At 37.1% G+C, this 14,392-nt stretch overlaps 1 protein-coding gene across 4 annotated transcripts in view; it reads right to left on the bottom strand.

Annotated features, from left to right (window-relative positions):
* LOC134528506 (aminopeptidase N) overlaps positions 1-6,249 on the bottom strand; it is a 46,767-nt gene extending 40,518 nt beyond the window's left edge. For all 4 annotated transcript variants that reach the window (XM_063362181.1, XM_063362184.1, XM_063362182.1 and 1 more), the window contains exon 1: positions 6,153-6,249. The gene's annotated coding sequence lies outside the window, so the exon portion shown is untranslated. The remainder of the gene's footprint in view (positions 1-6,152) is intronic.
* Positions 6,250-14,392: the final 8,143 nt, after the last annotated feature.

Below are 14,392 nucleotides of genomic sequence, written 5' to 3'. Positions count from 1 at the left end.
TCCATATATTTTTAACATATCCGAGAGCTTTTAATTATGTAATTGAAATTATATTTTAACACATTTTATACCTCTTATATATTTGTCTCTCATTCAACTGTTATAAGTTTCATCATTTAAATAAATATGGAGTAATTATATTAAGACGGTATCACGCCTTGTTTCTGTTCATTCCTCATGTCCTTGTGAAACTAAAAAATCCACTGTTACAGCAGTGTGTAATGTCAATGGTATTATTTATGTATTTAATCTTATTTACCTACACTGCCACAACGTAACAGTAGGGGCAAAACTTATGGGTTCGCTTCACCGACATGCTCGTGACGTGTAGCGCCAGACTGGCGACGCGCAGCGGCCTATGTATGTACCTACATGGGTAAAAACTTGTGAGTTCGCGTCATCGACATGCTGTAGTAGCAGTAGGTACGTGAAGTTATATTGACAGCGTTCAGCGATTTTTTTTGTTTATTTATTTACGTAGTGAATGTTGATTATTAGTGGATTTAAGTTCATAATTTTTTTTCAAGGATAAAACTTAATTTATTCTATTTTTAAGGTTTTAAGTTTTTCATTTTATTTAATTTTCCAAGGAAATTTTATCATTATTGTGTGGTATATATTACAAGTATTGGCTAATTTTTAGTAGGTTGTTAAGGTGAGGTTATGTTTTTCTTTTGTTTATTTATTTAAGTAGTGAATTTCTTCAAATGTCAGGATATAGATTTATGAGAGGTAATGTTGATTGTTTGTGGATTTAAGTTTTTTTTTCAATGATAAAACTTCATTTCTTCTAATTTTAATGTTATTATTGGCAGGGGAAAAAACTTATGGTTTCGCGTCACGACATGCTGGTGATACAATACCAAAATCATTTTCTCTTACGTACATTTGACGTAGAAACTATGTCATATTACACATTTAAAAACAAAGGTTTAAGTTTTCACTTGTGTTGACAGTCCCCATGACTGCCTTTTCGTTTTTTTTTTTTTAATGAGCAACCTGAGCTCACTTTACGAATAGCCCTAGTATATTCTTCAAATGATTCATGCAATGGGGAATTTTTATTCAATGCAGATTTTTTTCTAGACATACGCCATTGCAGTTTTGAACTGTTCGTCATGGATAAATTTTCCGAAAATAAAAAATTGGTTGTCTGTAAAGTCGGTTTACGGACGATAGTTTTACGTGACAACGTCATAACAAAACATTGATGAAATGATAGCATAGGTACTTGTATGAATAAAATTGAATCATTTTTATTGAATTATCACTATTTTGTATGGATACAAAGAAGAAGTGAAATGAAATCTACAATTTAATTGATAAATTTACTTTTATTTGCACTCATTAATTCAAATATGTTTATTACTTTAACGAACCGATTATTTCAACTATAACTTTTATACATGTTTGCTATTTAACTTCTTCCAATCTGTGTTATTCTGTTAAGGATAGGACGATGATAGGAAAAGTAGAAACGAATGGGAGTGTTTCAAGATTAATATGCCTCGAAAAAGTCAAATCGATGGTTGTTCCAATCGAGTGGAAGAGAGATAGATGCGGCGCAAGCATACAATGAGCGTAACGGGACATAGAGTAACGGGGCAATGAGCGTAACGGGACACTTTTTCGTGCGTGCAGCCGGCGTTCATCGATTTATTAGACGTTGTCACGTCAAAAAGACTGAATCGGCTGATGCCGGACAAACGGAAACCAACGATGAAACCAAACAAGTATTATGGACAACACAACGACGACAGAACTGACATTAAATGTTCAACATATAAATATCAGTAGGGGAGACTGGGGCTGGTTGTAACAGGGGCAGGTTGTAACACGACAGTTAGTTCCACAACCAGTCACTAGTCTTCTCCATTTAGTCACAGGAGCGCCTGAAGTTGCTCTCAGTGTGAATTGCAACATATCGCCGGTTAGACACGCTCGTTAGAAACAAGAAGAGAAAGACTGTTTTTCAACAAGTTGAGTAAATATTTCCCGTTTAATATTCATAATTATTGTAATTTGTGTTTACATTGTTTAAAAACTCTCTTTGGAGTACATACATATTCTAAACACTGGCTTTCCATATATATTATTGGCATTTAAATTATATATATACTACTTTGGCAAAATGTATTAATTCTCTAGTAGTGTCATTTGGGGCAGGTTGTAACAACTCAAATAAGTTGTTACAACCAACCCCGTCCACTGTTACAACCTGCCCCGCCCTTAAGCTTTTGACAGTTAAAAAAAAAAAAAAAAAAAACCTACTGCACTTGTTTCCCTACACTCTACAGATACTATTGCGAGCAGGATTTATTACCTCTTGCTCGTTATCACCTTGACAGCAACACGTGTCCATTTTGCTTCCCACTGAAACTGAAATTTGGAGCGATGACATCAGCCGAACGAGGACAGTTGGTTACCTTAACTGTGGCAGTGAATGCTGCAGGCAATTCTATTCCTCCCATGTTCATCTTTCCTAGAGTCAGGTATTACGATCACTTCATCAGAGATGGTCCAACAGGGTGTATAGGTGCTGCAAGTAAGTCTGGATGGACAACCGAAACCGAGTTTTTGATTTTTCTTAAGCATTTTGTCGCTTGTGTTCGTCCTAGCTTAGAGACACCAGTCATCCTACTTTTAGACAATCATCAGTCACACATATCTCCCGTCTGTCTAGATTTTGCAAAACAAAATGGCATAGTTATGTTATCATTCCCACCTCATTGCACTCATCGGCTTCAGCCACTTGATAAAAGTGTCTTTTCACCACTCAAGAGACAGATAAACACAGCAATGGATGCATGGTTAAGAAACAACAAAACCCCAGAGGCAACAGTTAGGCCGATGACAAACTATGATGTTCCATCGATCTTAAAAATAGCTTTCCCGCTAGCTACAACACCGATAAACATCCAACAAGGATTTGAGGAATGTGGAATTTTTCCTTACAACAGAGACATATTTAATGATACAGATTTTGCTCCTTCGTTTGTGACGGACAGACCAAATCCAGACGTAGCACCAAGTTGTTCACATGATATGGCAAGGGAATCTCCAGATTATAAAACTCAAGCATGTCCTAATAATTCACTCCAGCCAGAATAATTGTTTTCCCCGGAAGCAGTCTAGCCACTTCCAAAATCTGCACCGAGGAAAACAAATGGTGGCAAAAAAACAAGGAAAAGTGCCATTTTGACAGACACTCCGGAAAAGAATGCGCTGGAGGAAGAATATGAGAAACGAAGAAATCGGGTCTTCCTGAAAGGAAAGAAGAAATTACCACAAATGTGCAGACGTGTTAAATCTAAGCCAAATCTTCCTCCAAAACAACGAAATTCATTACAAAGTGACAGCAGCTCATCAGAGGACGGCAGTGAATGTTTTTGTTTAGTGTGTTTAGAACCATTTTCTTCAAGCAAGCCTGGTGAGGAGTGGGTTCGTTGTTTGGACTGCCAATTGTGGTCACACTTTTCTTGTGCGAAAAAATCGAAAAAGTATGTTAGTCACAACTGTCAATCAGATGGAATATTCGAGTAAGCATTAGGTACCTACTATGCATTCGTAAGGCTTTTTCGTTCAGCCAAATATGTGAAAACAAGTATATATTAATACCTATTTCCTGTATGCTTCGCAATAAATTGTAAATAATTCCTGGATTTGAATTTTTGAACACTTTTAAATACTGTTACAACCAAACGCAGGGTCTGTTACAACCAGCCCCAGAGCGGGGCTGGTTGTAACACTTTTCTCTTTAGCGGTTTTCCCCTTGTGCAGCAAAAAATAGCAGAAGGATTGTTTACAAAATACCTGAGATGGAAGAAGAAGAGCTCTTTCATAATTTGCCCAGTAAATATTTTTCTTAGGTATTATACATGAACACAAAAAAAAATTAAATACAAAAACTGTTACAACCTGCCCCGGTCTCCCCTATACAAGTATCCTGTGGGAAGACTATCCACGACTTCCCCCCCCAGGGTACTTCACATTTGTGCACAGGAAATGAGGGAAAAAAAGAATTTCCAAATTTAAAGTTGTATCCCAATTTCTAGTCTCTTAGGAGGTTCGTAGCTTAACCGTTAGACAATGTCTCCAGACACGTAGAAGCACAGGCTCCCAGAAGTGCAAAGAAAAAAAAATATTCTCATGGGCTCGACTAACGACCATCATGTCTACTATTTTTGATGTTTTGATACTGGTATAATATTTGCATTAAGTAGCCAATCAATAAAAGCTTTTTCCATAAGAGATTTGGGATTATGTGTTTATGAAATGAAAAAAAAATCATCATTGATACTTATTTACAAACTAAAAAAACAATGTATTATTAAAAAGAGGAATAGCAATACTTATTTAAAAATTTAAAACAGAGTTTAATTATGTATTGTATGAGAATATTATGCAAAAATAAAGAACTGTTAAAAAATTAGCTTAACCTTAAGTTATAAAAAAAAACTTGTAAACATTGCCCAAGGCTTCATTTAATTTATGTGAAGCCAGATAGTTAGCTGAAATTAGTATTGTTTTCTCAGTACACCTAAGTACTATGCTGAAGAGATTAAAATGTAACAACTATTAAAATAAGATTTAAAATATAAATCGTTAAAAATACAATTTTAATTAAGAATCTAATTTAATGCTCCTTCAATCATAATTAATAACTATGACCAAAAAGAATATTATGAAAAAAGCAAGACAATAAATTAATATCATCATATATATTTGCAAAAAACTTAACAGATAGTGAGATTCATGAAACAAACTAATTAGTAATATGATAGTGAATGCTCAAAATATTTTCTGAACAGTATCAAAAATTAACTAATTAAAAAGTCATAAAATAAAAAAAATAGATCTCACGATATCGGGTTATCACAGGAAAGAATGCTATCAATACGTCGCTTTGTGTCCAAAAATAATTAATGGTTTATAGAATATTAAACATTAAATAAACTAAAAACAATATTTCCAGAAATAAAAAAAATTCAACAATATTTTTTAAAGTATGCACAACCAATAATGTCCATAGAGTATGCGGAATACTGGACTACAAGTCTAGACTTCACCATTTTATAGTTAGGTCAATAAACAGGTAAACAAAAATGGGGCGTGACTGTGTCATGGACACGGCCGTGTGTTGTACGTGAATACGTGTACGTAACAGGTAATATTTTTTATACAAAATATAAAATACGCTATTGTTTATTTTATCACCATATATATTCACTGCAACTATTTTACACTAATGTTTTATACATGCAATACAAAGATAGATTTTGACGAGAGCTGACGATTGAAACTCAAACGAACGTCGTAGCTTCTCCTAGTCAAAAGTTATACTAAATGGAAATCTCGAAACACAGCAAAATGGCGGCGCTTCCGCCTCCACCACGCGCGATGTGTCACAGTCCTCACTAAGTATAAAATAATTCTTTGATTCTTTAGCTATCCAGTGGTGTAATTAAATTTTTGGATGGAGATTATAGATATGTAGCTGCAACACCAAACTGTATCCCCCAATTTTGTTATCATTCGTCTTTTGAATTGCCTTCGGACTATGGAAGCAAATTTTGAAGACGTATTCACGTCAAAAAGTAAGTATTAGGTTTCCTGACAGGAAATAAGATTTCTGGGGGGATGTGACGTGTATTTCCTGGAGTAGCTTGGCTTCCGGGTTGTAGCCGTGTCCTCGACGAATAATTCAGCGACGTTTTCGGTCGACATTGCAGTCGCCATCATCAGGGAGCAGTTACCTACAACCCAGAAGCCAAGCTACTTGAGACAATGGCCGCGAAAGCCTGGGAACATTATTATTTGCTGGAGTCATGCACGCATGCCAACTGATGCGTAGGGACCGGAAAAATTCGCGGGTTCAATGACCTGTAGGATGAACTCCACAGTTCTACGTACACTCGGTCAAATGCAACCAACTCATTGGCTGCTGTCTTGTGAGACGTCCCAACGTGGCAGCCGGCGATTCCTTTAAAGCTTTGGTCGGGTGTTTCTCATTGGCCCAGAGTCATCCAGGTATGAGTTGTGAGCCAACAGCAGAGGCAGCACTGAGGTATAGTTATTTGTATTTTAGCCTGTCGCGAAATTAATTCGCGAATTTTTCCGGTCTCTACTGATGCGACGCCACTGGTGCTCACCTCGAAGGCTCTCTCGGGACTCGGGTCTCCGGTGGCGACGGACCGACTGCGACGACTGGCCCGTCCGGAGCGACTGCAGGTCCTGACACGCTCGGCCCGCGACCCCCCTCCCCCCTGACACGCCGCCACACACCCCCGTGTCGCGGCAATTTGTCGCAATGACTCCCCGGCGCACTCGGGCCAGACGTCACGGACTAATGGCGGAGAATTACTTCCCTCGCCCGTCCCCCCCCCCCCCCTCTCTCTCTCTCGCACCAGCGTCGAGCAGGATGTACCTACTCACTTGTACGTCTGCGACTGTTGTTCTCCGAACACGTTATCACTCCATCAGCCTCCGTTCACACGGATAACAACTACCCGGGCTAGACACATCGCTACAGAGTTTCAAGTCTGCAGGACATTAACTTGAAAAAAAAAAAAACGGGAAATTTTGAATTTTTAAATACCGTTGATTGCATAATCTCTGTGCATCAGCAAAGCCGGGACGCCAATCTACAGCTTCATTTCGTTGGGAAGGCGGGTAACCCCTACACGCAAGACGTGACGGACGCACCGAACGATAGCGCGTTGCAAATTCAAGGCAAAGCCATCCATCGATGAAGTTATAAACTGAACTGTTATCAGCTCCTTTAGTTCGCTGGCAGCCGCGAGATTCACTAAGCGGTATGTGTTTCGCCAAGAAGAAGGATAGGAAGTTGCCAGACCTTACTATATGACCGTGTGGCGGACATAGAGAAATGACACAAACTCACTGTTTGTGTGTCTATGGCCTACATCCTATGATTTTATAATATAACACTGAACTTACCCCCTTTTCACTTCCTTAGGGATGGCATTTCATAATTATATGTAGTCTATGTCACTCTCCGGTAGATAAACTATCTATGTGAAAAATATCATGTCAATATGTCACTCTTATACTGCGTGAAAGTACGACAAATAAAAAACACACTTTTGCATTTATTGTGTGCATATAAATGTATATATAAACAGTTTTCTGTAATGTTTGGTTTCAAATGTTTATTTTCTTCCTAGTACTGTTTGGAATTTGACCGCCAAACTCCAAACATCTGGCAAAACCCAAATCCTACATTTTGTTTCAGTGACACAAGATTACTTATTTATAGAGAAAAGATTTTAAGGTTTTATTTAAGGCCAATTTCGTATTGGTGTTATTGTTTTTTTTAAAGATATAGTATAATTCAACAAATATGTAACTTAAATGATGATAATTATTTCACCAAAACTCGGTCATTTTTACTGATAATGATGCACTTTTACAATATAGTAATATGTAACAAGCACATCTAGCTATAAGGAACATTAAAATTAAACTGGTATACATCAATGTGTTTTAAAAATGTACTTAGGGCCGATATTATGACCTCCGGCTAAATCTTCAGGTTAGCTAGCCCTCGGGTTAGGCTAGCCTCCGGTTAACGAAGGAGGGGTGTATTATGACCCATACTTAGCCTGCGGTTGGCTAACCGGAACCTGACGAAGCGTGTGGTGTAATAATGGGTGTGTTGGTAATGAAATAAACCAGAATTTGGTAACTTTTGTTACAAAACAGTTTTTTTCCTGGTAGAATGTTAGTCAGCTGTTTGTTTGTATTGTGATTCGGAATGTTTACGGCTGCAGTAAAGAAATATGCCGCGAACTTTATCTTGCAACAGATATAATTAAATTAACCAAAAACTATTCCAACGTCAAACCTGCTTTGTATTAAACCATAAAATTACAATTTACGATTCAAAACCGTGTGTTTTCAACTTTGCTCTTGTATTGAAACTCATGATTTTGTTAGGTTATATATTAAGCAAAAACTAACGAAGTAATTCTATACAAACAAATAAATATGGATGACATTTTTGCTAGAGAACACTTATTTCTTTCATAAATTTATTTCATAATCAAATAATATAGACCCTGTTTCGGGAAAATACTTGTCGATTTTCATGTCACTGGTGTAGGTTTCATTTTTGTACTAATAATTTCGTATCACGTATCCAAATTAATCCGATCCTGATGGAATTAGTTTGTGGTATAGGATGCTTGCTATTTTAATTTAGTAGGTCGAGAGATCCTAGACATATTCACTGGGGAAATAATTATGATTGTAAAATGTATACGAAAGAAATACATATTTACAAGACCTGACATAATTTGTTTGTATCGTGATATGTTAGGTATTTTGAGTTATGTACAGGATTTTTCAACATTCTAAATTAAAACAGCAAGTCTAATGTAAAACAAGACCAGTAGTATATAATAGGGCAAGCAGGGACATGGGTCCGGGGCAAGGATTGAGGAGTGTGCCGACCGCCATCTCGGATTGTGACGTCACGGCGGCCATCTTGGATGAGTGTAACGGGACACTGCGTAACGGGACACATCGTAACGGGATATAACGTAACGGGACAAGTAGATCACGGCGGCCATCTTGGATCCGCCATTTTGGATGACGTCATTGTGTTCTAGAACATTCCGGCGATGTGTTATCCGCCATATTGGATGATGACGTCACCGTTGCAATTTTCGTTACGGCCGCCATCTTTAACTTTTTTATTTATTATCCGATTTAAATGAATTTTTTTAAAAAATCATAAAAAAATTAAATAATAAAATTTTAATAAAATACTTATATAAAACAAACATTAACAACACGGAGTTCGGAGTCCTCGGTTCGAACTCGGTGAGGTCAAAAAAATAAAAATGGCGACCAATCCTTCCCCCACAGTGGACACAGGCAGACTGACCCCCACCACTTTTACCAACGCACATATATCGTCACCTAGTATGACGTCATGTCCACCATCTTGAAATTCGGACGCCATCTTGAAAATCTTTATTTGTTATCTGATTTGAATGAAAAAAATTCCAAAATTCATCAAAAAATTAACGTATTTGAATTCTGTTTGATTATATCGATGTACGTCCTTGGTTCGATTCCCGACGAGAGTAAACAGTCGATCCTTCCTCCATGAAAGCTACCTAGACTGATCTACCACTACCAATACCAAGGTATATATCATCAACTGGTATGACATCATGTCCGCCATCTTGTCTTCATCCGCTGGAGACCACCATCTTGTTTTCGTCTGCTAGAGTGTGCCGATACCATGTAGTATAATTATCTGGTCACCACACCTTTGACCTTGACTTTGAAATTTGACTTTGACCTTGAAATTTGACCTTGACCTTGAAATTTGACCTTGACCTTGAACCTTGACCTTGACCTTAAAATTTGACCTTGACCTTGAAATTTGACTTTGTCCTTGAAATTTGACTTTGTCCTTGTTGACCATCATGGATCCGACATTTTATGTTCAGTACATGCTACCAGGAGCTACCACCTGCTGGAGTACGCCATATGGTGTGTGTACTTGTATTATAGAGTACATTTCCATCTGTATAGTTTTATTCTAACCCGCTACAGTGCAGTAATCATTTATTATGGAGGTGCCCCCCGCCATCTCGAAATTCGGCCGCCATATTGAAATCATGTAATAATGTAGCTAGAAAAGCGGGAAAAAATCCAAAATTCATTAAATAAATTAGTAATCCATATAATGATTGATTGGATCGACTAAGGTCCTTGGTTCGATCCCTGGCCGATACAAAACAACTTTAATTTAAAAAAAATACTAAAAAAGTGTTAGGTTTGAGAAAATAAAAACACCACAAGTTCTTTTAAAAAAATTTTATTACATAAATTCAATACACTACTACAAGTACAAAAAAAAACACTGACAAATTACCAAAGCCTTTTGGATTCCTCGATTCAAACAGTCTTCTTATTGTACGGACTAAGCCTTTTTACATGACTTTAAATGTCTATCCGATCCGTTCATCACCACAGCCAGAGACGGACTGAAGTTCATAGCACTTATATATAGTCTCATTAGCCGGTACAACACATGAGTCAAATCAATAACCATGTTCATTATACGTCTCGGAGCATTTTTTATAATGACGATGTAAGCTATCGAGACGTGAAATTAGTTTATTACACTTATTGCACTGAAATTGTATTCTTTGAACATTATTAGAACAACTGCTTCTTTCATGTCTGCGAACATTTGAGGTGATAGTAAATGATGCACCACAGTATTTGCACTGATGCGAAGTACGCTCTTCATTAATTGAAGTATTCAATGCTGATGAAACTTCAGCTGATGGTGGAACAGCACATATCGAAGTCTCCTCCAGTGTTGTCAGAGGCGTTGCCAACGGGATCTGCTCCAACATCGTCGGCACCGACGTCATGGTTCCCGTAGTCGATGGTACATCCTCCATCGAGTACGACGTTAAAGTCGGTAAAGATGCCATCGAAGTCTCAAGAACAGGCAATTACGCGACTTATGCACCAGAAGAAACAAACTAGGTGATCCGTACACCGTCGACGGCAGTAACAAACTAAGCGTCCTGCTGTCTAGGACTCGTTTATATACATTAACCGGTTTGAATAATACGCTAGTCAAATCAAGAACAATTTACTAAAATACTAGAGTCAAAACAACATTAAAAAAATAGAAGCACCATCAACAAAAAAGGAAGCACATTTGGAAGCACCGTCATCGAAAAAGCAGCACATTTGGAAGCACCGACAACGAAAAGGCAGCACATTTGGAAGCACCGACTACGAAAACGCAGCACATTTGACAGCACCGACAACGAAAAGGCAGCACATTTGGAAGCACCGACTACGAAAAGGCAGCACATTTGGCAGCACCGACAACGAAAAGGCAGCACATTTGGAAGCACCGACTACGAAAAGGCAGCACATTTGACAGCACCGACAACAAAAAGGCAGCACATTTGGAAGCACCAACTACGAAAAGGCAGCACATTTGGAAGCACCGACAACGAAAAGGCAGCACATTTGGAAGCACCGTCATCGAAAAAGCAGCACATTTGGAAGCACCGACAACGAAAAGGCAGCACATTTGGAAGCACCGACTACGAAAAGGCAGCACATTTGACAGCACCGACAACGAAAAGGCAGCACATTTGGAAGCTCCATCAACAAAAAAAAAGGCAAAAAGGAAGCACAAGTTACGAGATCTAAGTCTTAGTTATAAATCAGAATACAAGAAATAAAAACATTAAATTCTTATAATTTAAATTATTTATTTTATTGCTTTACATTATACAAATGCAAGTAAAACAAGCCATTATTGTATGTAGCCAGCATTCCTCAGTTCCTTGAGTAGGAAGGATATTTCTTTGATGCACGAATAGTTTCCTGCACAAAGCGAACCATGTAGAAGTCTTAGCCGGTCAACCAATATGTTTGGATCTTTCCATGATGTGTAATCATTCTCTTCTACCACCATCTTCCTTGCACCTTTATAATAAATATTATGATCTCTGGTGTCTTCCGTTTTACCACCAACCTCAGGGTATCTTTCATGTTTGAGACGGTGATCATCACAAGCTTGAACAGATTTATTTAATATATCACATCGTTTCCACCGTTTCGGTCTCAGGACACCGCCACATTCTTCGATCTTGGCAGCTTTAGGTGCTTCATCATAGTCTATGTCTTTGTCAACAGCCTCAGAGTCACTGTAACAATCACCGTAGAAGGAATCGTCTTCACCCAATTTACCGTAATAATTCGATGTTGATGATGTTGAAGTGTCTTCATCGTCTTCATGCTTCCTTTTTAGGAGTCCATCATTTTTACAAAGTAGGAAAGATCTACTTGAATTCGGCTGGAATATATTCTCACTTTTCACGTTAAGGATTCTTCCATTGTCTTCATTCTTCCGTAAATAATCAACCTCCTTCAATTTAAGTTCTTTGTCGAGATCGGAAGAGCCAAGAAAATTATTGTCGTAATGCAGATCACTCTTCCTTAGGCTAGTAGATTCATCGTTGTCCTCTAGCTTGTACGCAGGCTTGGCGCTACAAGTTCTGCCATGTCTTTTTAGGCTCTCTCTCCGCGTAAACGACTTGCTACATCGAACACAACTTATCATATTGCGCAGTGGATTTTTAACACAGTCATTCTTCTCGTGTTGTCTTTTATTCTTTCTCAAGATAAACTCTTTACTGCAAAACTTACACCTATGTTCTTTCGATACAGCGTCAGATCCCAAATCGGAATTCATATTAGTTACTGAGACTAATGCCAGATACCAATTGAGTGTTTTAAATTAGATCCAATACTTAAATAGAAATTTTTTCATATTTCATCAGCGAGAATTAATATATCTCATGCAAAAGTACTTTATGCATGTAGTTCTGCTTTTTAACAACAGATGTCGCCACATGTTGCTTGCAGATAAATAATATTTAGTTCTTTAATGGGGGATGCGGGATGCTCACTAACGATCGCAAAAGAAGGATGGCTTCGCTAGACTCCAAGGAAAAGGAAGTTCGTCTTGCATGTTGGTGCTCCACAGATGTCTCATGGCGTAATATTAATTTGACTGAGTAATGATATTTGTTAATTCCACCTGATAAAAATATTGCAAGTTTTGATTTAGTAGCAGAAATTATCGAATTAAATGTAACTCCAAATAAAATGACATGTCTCAATAGACCAAAAAAAAATCCATGCAGAGAGCGGTTTCTCAGAATAGTCAGAAACACTTGAAGAAACCACAGGAATGATTGCAAGCACACGGAAAAAACCACCAAAATATTGACAAGAATAATCAGGAGCACACGGAGAAAACCATCATAATATTGACAAGAATAATCAGGAGCACACGGAGAAAACCATCATAATATTGACAAGAATAATCAGGAGCACACGGAGAAAACCATCATAATATTGACCAGATTAATCAGAAGTACTCGGAGAAAACCACCACATGTTTTCTTTGATATCATAAAATTACAGGAAAAATATTTTAAAATAAAAATAAATAAAAAAATAAAAAAATAAAAATAATTAATAAAAAAATATAAAAAATTAAATAAATGCATAAAAAATTTCTGGCTTGTACAAGAACTCTATCTTTGCTCAACAATGATAAGTTTACAAGCTAGCAGAAACTGTTTATGCATTTTTTAAATTTTTTAAATTTTTTTATTAATTATTTTTATTTTTTTTATTTTTTTATTTATTTTTATTTTAAAATATTTTTCCTGTAATTTTATGATATCAAAGAAAACATGTAATGGTTTTCTCCGAGTACTTCTGATTAATCTGGTCAATATTATGATGGTTTTCTCCGTGTGCTCCTGATTATTCTTGTCAATATTATGATGGTTTTTTCCGTGTGCTCCTGATTATTCTTGTCAATATTTTGGTGGTTTTTTCCGTGTGCTTGCAATCATTCCTGTGGTTTCTTCAAGTGTTTCTGACTATTCTGAGAAACCGCTCTCTGCATGGATTTTTTTTGGTCTATTGAGACATGTCATTTTATTTGGAGTTACATTTAATTCGATAATTTCTGCTACTAAATCAAAACTTGCAATATTTTTATCAGGTGGAATTAACAAATATCATTACTCAGTCAAATTAATATTACGCCATGAGACATCTGTGGAGCACCAACATGCAAGACGAAATTCCTTTTCCTTGGAGTCTATAGAAGCCATCCTTCTTTTGCGATCGTTAGTGAGCATCCCGCATCCCGCATAAAAGAACTAAATATTATTTATCTGCAAGCAACATGTGGCGACATCTGTTGTTAAAAAGTAGAACTACATGCATAAAGTACTTTTGCATGAGATATATTAATTCTCGCTGATGAAATATGAAAAAATTTCTATTTAAGTATTGGATCTAATTTAAAACACTCAATTGGTATCTGGCATTAGTCTCAGTAACTAATATGAATTCCGATTTGGGATCTGACGCTGTATCGAAAGAACATAGGTGTAAGTTTTGCAGTAAAGAGTTTATCTTGAGAAAGAATAAAAGACAACACGAGAAGAATGACTGTGTTAAAAATCCACTGCGCAATATGATAAGTTGTGTTCGATGTAGCAAGTCGTTTACGCGGAGAGAGAGCCTAAAAAGACATGGCAGAACTTGTAGCGCCAAGCCTGCGTACAAGCTAGAGGACAACGATGAATCTACTAGCCTAAGGAAGAGTGATCTGCATTACGACAATAATTTTCTTGGCTCTTCCGATCTCGACAAAGAACTTAAATTGAAGGAGGTTGATGATTTACGGAAGAATGAAGACAATGGAAGAATCCTTAACGTGAAAAGTGAGAATATATTCCAGCCGAATTCAAGTAGATCTTTCCTACTTTGTAAAAATGATGGACTC

The sequence above is a fragment of the Bacillus rossius genome, chromosome 1, assembly GCF_032445375.1.
Source record: "Bacillus rossius redtenbacheri isolate Brsri chromosome 1, Brsri_v3, whole genome shotgun sequence".
NCBI lineage: Eukaryota > Metazoa > Arthropoda > Insecta > Phasmatodea > Bacillidae > Bacillus > Bacillus rossius.
Note: the sequence above shows the minus strand (reverse complement) of the source record. Positions and strands in the feature narration are given on the sequence as shown.